We start from the raw sequence: 7,500 nt of genomic DNA, 5'->3' as shown, positions 1-7,500 counted from the left end.
ATTATAATTATCATTATTATTAGTAGTATCATTATTATCATGATCATTATCATTATTGTTATCATTATTATCACTATTATTATCATTATTATTATCATCATTATTATTATCATTATTATCGTCATTATTATTTCTATTATCATTACTATTATTATTATTATTATTATTATTATTGTTATTATTATTATTATCAATTTCATTATCATCATCGTTGATATTGTTGTTATTCATATTTCTACTATTTTTCAGTCTTCTTATCATTGATATCATTATCATTATTACCTCCGCCAAAGAGATTATGTTTTGGGTAACATTGGTTAGTTTGTTTTTGTTTGCTTGTTTGATTTCGGTTAGAAGGAAAACTCAAAAAGTTGTGAACAGAATTTTGGTAATTTTTGACCACGGGATTGTCTTAGGGCAATAATTTAATAATTTAGGCCAACTTCAGTGACGTTAGATTTTGGTGGTAAATCGAGTCCAAGGATCCATTAGCATTGAGAAATAGGGGCGACTTAAATTTTTTGGCACTTGAATTACCATTATTATTATTATTATTATTATTACTATTATTATTATTATCATCGTTATTATTATTATTATTATTATTATTATTATTATCATTATTATCATTATCATTATTATTATTATCATAGTAACAGTAATTATTATGATTATAATAGTAATAATAATAATAGTAATAATAATAATAATAATAATAATAATAATAATAATAATAATAATAATAAAAATGATAATAATAATAGTAGTAGTAATAATAATAATAATAATAATAATAATAATAATAATAATAATAATAACAATAATAATAATAATAATAATTGTTATTATTGTTATTACCATTTTTATTATTATTATGAATATATTTCTTCATGGGTGAATATTTTTATTGCATCTATGGCCCTATTGCCGTGGCGGAGGTATGCGCTTTCTAAGTGCTTCTAGTTATTGTTAGTATAATTAACATTATCAATATTATCATCATTATCTTTATTATCATTATCGTTATCATTATTATTATCGTTTTCATTATAATTATTGGTATTATCATTATCATCATCATTTCTATTATTATCATTAATCATTGTCATTAACATCATTTCTATTATTATCATTAATCATTATCATTAACATTATCATCATCATCGTCATTGTAATTATTATCAATATTATCATTATCAACATTATCATTATTATAGTTATCATTATTGTTATTGTATTATTATTATTATTATTATTATTATTATTATTATTATTATTATTGTCATTATGATCATTATCATTATTATTGTCATTTTCACATTTTTTACTAGTATAATCATTATCATTGTTATTATTATCAGCATAATTGTTTTTGATATCATCATTATCATTATTATAGTTATAATCATTAATGTAATTATTATTATCATTATTATTGTTATTATCATTATTATGATTATAATCATCATTATTGTTATTGTCTATCAGTATTGTTATCCTTATTATTATTATCATTATTATTATTACTGTTATTATTAATTTTGTTATCATTAATTCTTATCATTATCATTATCATTATTTTATCATTAGCAGTAGCAGTATTTTTGTTATCATTATCATTATCATAATTATCTTAATCAATATTATTATTATCACTATCATTATCATTATTATTATTGTTATTATTGTTATTATCAGCATTATCACTATTATCAATGTTATTATCATTATGATTATTATCATTATCAATGTTGTTATCATTATCATTATTATCATTTTTACTATCATTAGCATTATCATTTTTATCAACATCATCATTTTTACTGTTATCATTGTTAACATTATCGCTATCATTATCATTGTCATTACTGTCATGATCCTTGCTATTGTTATCACTATTATCATTATCATCATCATGATAATTATTATTAGCATCATCAGCATTACCATGTTTAGCATCATCATTGTCATTATTATTAATATAATAATTTTTCTCATTATCTTTACTATCATTGCTGTTGTTGTCATAATTATCCTTATCCTTACAACCATCATCACCGCGATTATCGTTATTATCATTATTGTTGTTGTTATTACTGCTATTATATTTGTTATTGTCATTATAAATCTTAATTGCGCTGCACTGAAAAAGACAAAGTATTAAAGCAAATCCGAACCCTTATCACTAAATGTGGTTCTATATCTTGTCCTCTTATCATCTATCTTTACTTTTCTTTCTCTTCCCTCATTTTGTTTTTAGCTCTTCCTTGTTATTCTTGGCTTTCTTTGACTGCCGTGGCTCAGATATTCACAAAACTCCTCTGTGCATTTTGGTTCGATTTATGTCATTTCTGGGCCTCTATAGATCCCTTCTGTGCATTGTTCTCGAAGAATCTTTCCTTGCCTTGTGTTCTTTATCTTTATCTTTATCGGCTACTGGTGGAGTAAGTAAGTAAGAAATGGGGAGGATGAGCGTAAGGATGCATAAGAGAAAGAAAATTAATCAAGTCCAGTGCCAGGCCATTCAGAGCCAACCAAACAGTTTCTAATCACTGGAAGAAATATGTCTTGCAGTGAGAACATGTGATAGGAGCAGATAAGGAGAGCTGGTTAGTGGAGATTAGAATCAGATAAGGATATTTTTTCACAAGACGTCTTAGTCAGTGCAAGTCGTCACGCAGAAGCGTTTTCGGATATCCCCAGTGTCCCAAGTCCGTTCTGAAGAAGGATCCCGAGGCCGTAAGTGTGAGGGGCCGGGGGCGTCGCCGAGGGCCTGAGGGGGGGGGGGGGCGAGGCGTCACACACTTCGCGCTCGAGAAATTCTTTCCTGGTGAAACTCCGGGCTGCTCCTCCTCTGCCATCGCCATCTTAAATTTATTGTGCGAATGGGAGAAGTTTGTGGTTATTGTTATGTTTTTATTGCAGATTTGATAGAGGTGTTTTGTGCATTGACATTATTTGTTTGTGAGGATGACCAGAGCCGCTCCATCGAACAAGGGCGAGCACGGGCCGACGCCTCGAAACTTTGCATTTTGTGATCATGTTTCTGAACGAATAACAGAAAATGCACCTCGGATGTTATTAGTATCAGTGAAGACGGAAAACACTATTAATACTTGTATTCCCGGCACTTGGTACTTTGGAAATAACGAATGCTTTGTTTGGCAGAAGGTAGCTCTTTCGACCCAGCGGGATAGATGTTAAAGCATGACAGTCACGCGAGTCTATTACAACGCAGCAGCACTGGGTGAGAAAACAGATCGGTCGCTATGTTTTATGCTGTGCTTTCCTCGATTGCCATAAGGAGACGAGGCTTCATCCAGACAGACCATCAGAGGGTGATTTATTCATTCAGTATCAAAAAAAAGAAAGAAAGAAAGAAAAAAAAAAAAACGCAAATTGCTAGTGTTTTCTTAACTTATCTATGTATTCTATATTCTATTTCATTCTGTTATTTATTAGTAAGTTCCAGGCTGTCCTCATATATGTCCATATTTAAACAAAATCATTATCCATATCATTGTTATAGTCGTCATTATTATCAGTTATCATCATTAATATGATGGTAATGACGATAGTAATATCAATGACGTAATAGAATATGATGATAATAAAAGTGATAACAATGAAGATGATAATAATCATGATAATGATTTATATTATCATTATCAGTTAACAATATCATCATTATTATTGTTATAATAATGATGATGATAATAATATGTAACACTAATGATAACAATTGATAACATTGTCATCATTATGCTGATAATAACAATAATGATAATAATGATGATAATCATAGTAAAGGGAATGATTATAATGATAGTAATGATTATCAATACTATATTGATTATTATTATCATTATCATTATTATCATTATTATTGTTATCATCATCATTATTATTATCAATATTATCATCATCATTACCATTATCACCATCATCATCATTATGGTCATTATTATTATTATCATTACTATTATTATGATGATTATTATTGATGTTGTTGTTATTGTTGTTGTTGTTGCTATTATTATTTTTTTATTATTATCATCATCATTATTATTATTGTTATGAATTTTATTATCATTATTATTGATATTATTGTTATTATTATCATTATTATCCTTTTTAACATTGTTATTATTTTCATTGCTACTATCATCATTATTATGTTTATTATCATTATTATCATTAGCGTTATTAATACTATCATCTTTATTGTTATTGTTATTATCAATATCATTATAATCATTGGTATTATCACTATTGTTGTTCTTGTTAATGTTGATGCTCTTACTATTATCGTTATTGATATTATTGTTTTTATTATTGTTTATCATTATTTTCTTTTATACTGTTTATTATATCACCGCCATTACTATTATCAGTACTGATATTGTTATTATCGTTTCCATTGTCATTATCACTGGTACCGTTAGTATCATTATTGTTGTCACGAATGATATCATTATGATTATTACCATTAGCAACATCGTTATTGTTATCTCTGTTACTATTATTATTACTATGCAATAATTTGCTTTTGGTATTACCATTATTATTGTTATTACTATTATTATCACTCCTATTATCATCATTATCATTATTGTTATTGTCATTATGACCATTATTTCCATTATCACTGTTATTTTTATGATCATGATCCAGATTCTGCGCACGATAACAAAAAATGAACAAAATTTCATGACCTTTTTTGACCAGAAATGTGTCTCAGCTCAACTTTGACGCCATTAAATTTTGGTCTAAATCCTAATTTGTATCTAGGAATCTTTGTTTATTTGATCGTAGGTTAATTGGTTGGCAGGAAAACTCAAAAAATTATGAATATATATATATATATATATATATATATATATATATATATATATATATATATATATATATATATATATTAAAAAAAAAAAAAAAACAAAAAAAAAAAAAAAAATACATAAATATATAAATATATATATATATATATATATATATATATTTATATATATATATTTTTTTTTTTTTTTTTTTTTTTTTTTTTCAGAGATGTATCTTAAATCAATAAATTTCTCGTGTAAATACTTCATTTTTATCAATAACCTTATTGCCTTGACGGAGGTATGCGCTCTCTGAGTGCTTCTAGTTATTATTCTTATTATTAGCAGTAGTGTTATTAATATCATTAATATTACTATTACTATTGTTGCTACTAATACAAATGTTTTTTATCATTATCACTATTATCTTTATTATTATCATCAGCATTTTTATCATTATTAAGATTATTGTCTTCATCATCATTGTTATTATTATTTTCATTTTTATCATTATCATTATTATTATTGTTATTATTATTATTATCATTATTACTATTATTATTATAATAATTGTTATTATCATTATCATTATTATTATCATTATAGTTATTATTATTGCCGTTTTTGTTGTTCTTGTTATTATTATCATTACCATTAGTTATTATTATCATTGTTATTATTAATCTTATTACTAATACTACTATCGCCGCTACTACTACTGCAATTATTATTAGCATAATTATAGTAATTATTTTTCATCGTTATTATTATCATTATTATTGTTATCATAATTATTATTATCATTATTGTTATTGTTATTGTTATTATTATCATTATCATTGTGGTCATTATTATCATTACTATCATCGTCAGTATCATCATCATTATTGTTACTGTATTACCTTGACTGATACTATATTATCCATATTACCATCATTATTGCTATCACTAGCATTATCACCATCATAATTACTACTTTTATCATTGTTATCATGATAAATATAGTCAGATTATTATTACTATTAAGATTATAATTTTTACCGTCAATATTATCATTTTCGTCGTTATTGATATTGTCATTATCATTATGAATATCATAATTGTGATAATTGATATTGATATTATCAATATTATTACCATCATTATATAAATGTATTTTTCATTATCATTATTATCATATTTTATCATCATTACTTTTGTTGATATTATTTTGATGATGATTATTATCATTATTGATATGATTATTATGACTGTAACTATTATTGTTTTTATCTTTGTTCTTATCCATTATGATTTTTGTCATCACAGTTACAAATGGTATTATTACTTTTATTATCATTGTCATTAATGTTATTACTAATATCATTATCATCATCATTACCAACCTTATAATCATCATTATGGTCATTGCCTCAGCCAAGGAGATTATGCTTTTGGTACCGTTTGTTAGTTAGTTTGCAGGACAACTCAAAAAAAATATTAACAGATCTTATTTTTCTTTTATATCACAGGTGTGTCTTCGCCCCACCTAGATGCAATTAAAATGGTGGCGATCATGAACCGGATCCAGTAATTTCATAAAGGATTGCATAAGTTACTTCAATAGCCAAGGCAATAGGGGTAATTATTATTATTATTATCATGATACATCATAATTACTTTCATTATTTATATTATCATTTTATGATTATTATTACTATTATCATTATACTAAAAATTATTATTAATGTTATCGTTACTATTATTATTTCTGTTACTATTATTATCATGACTATTATGATCATTATTACTGCTATTATCATTATTCGATTTTTTTATTGTTATTACTATTATTGCTATTATTATCATTAGTATTATCATCATTATTTTTTTGTTAATGATATTATCATTATATCATTATTATATCTACTATCACTTCAACTACTTCTATCTTTATTATTATCATTATTATTATTGTTATCACTATTATCACGGTCAACAATGTAATTATTATCATTATTATTATTAGCAGTACTATTACTACTACTACTACTATCATTATTATTGTTACTACCATTATTATTATTTTTGTTGTTATTATCATTATCATTATTATAATTATCATTGTTAATGTTTTTGTTTTTTGTTATAATTATATCATTATTTTTATTATCACTATATTTATAATTATTTCTGTCATTTTCAATATTAGCATTATTATTATATTTTTTTGTGATGATAATGATGATAGCTAAAACCATTATTATTATCATCATCATTATTGTTATTGCCATTATCGTTATAGTTAGTAGTTGTATCCTAATCATCATTATCATCATTTTGTTGTTATTGATGCTGTCATCATTGTCGTTGAAATAATAACCGTAATAATAACAATAGTAATGATAATAATGATAAGAATGATGATGATAGCAATATCATTAAAATAGTAATGATAATAATAATGATAAGAATGATGATGATAACATTATTAAAATAGTAATGATAATAATAATGATGGTAATAATAATATCATTATCACTATCATTGTTATTATCACCGTCGTTGTTGTTCTTGCAGTTGTCCAGTTTATTGCAAGTTAGACAAATCCTCCCAGTCACCCCCTTCGTCATTATCCATTTGTATTATCACCATCAAATGCCGACAGAGGCACTAACACGCGCCTCGCACCTGCAGGAAGCAC

General features: G+C 25.0%; 1 protein-coding gene across 2 annotated transcripts in view; it reads left to right on the top strand.

Moving 5' to 3' along the window:
- Positions 1-7,500, top strand: part of LOC113821078 (uncharacterized) — a 29,759-nt gene that overhangs the window by 11,797 nt on the left and 10,462 nt on the right. Inside the window, exons 1-3 of one of the 2 annotated variants that reach the window (XM_070139989.1) lie at positions 2,629-2,739; positions 6,329-6,437; positions 7,494-7,500. The exon at positions 7,494-7,500 is cut by the window's right edge and continues 1,323 nt beyond it. The gene's annotated coding sequence lies outside the window, so the exon portion shown is untranslated. Of the gene's footprint in view, positions 1-2,628; positions 2,740-6,328; positions 6,438-7,493 lie in introns of those variants that run through there. The other variant, XM_070139990.1, reaches the window with a different exon arrangement.

This window comes from Penaeus vannamei, chromosome 26, assembly GCF_042767895.1.
Source record: "Penaeus vannamei isolate JL-2024 chromosome 26, ASM4276789v1, whole genome shotgun sequence".
Taxonomy (NCBI): Eukaryota; Metazoa; Arthropoda; class Malacostraca; order Decapoda; family Penaeidae; genus Penaeus; species Penaeus vannamei.
The sequence above is the reverse complement of the archived record's forward strand: the minus strand, read 5'-3'. Positions and strand labels throughout refer to the sequence as shown.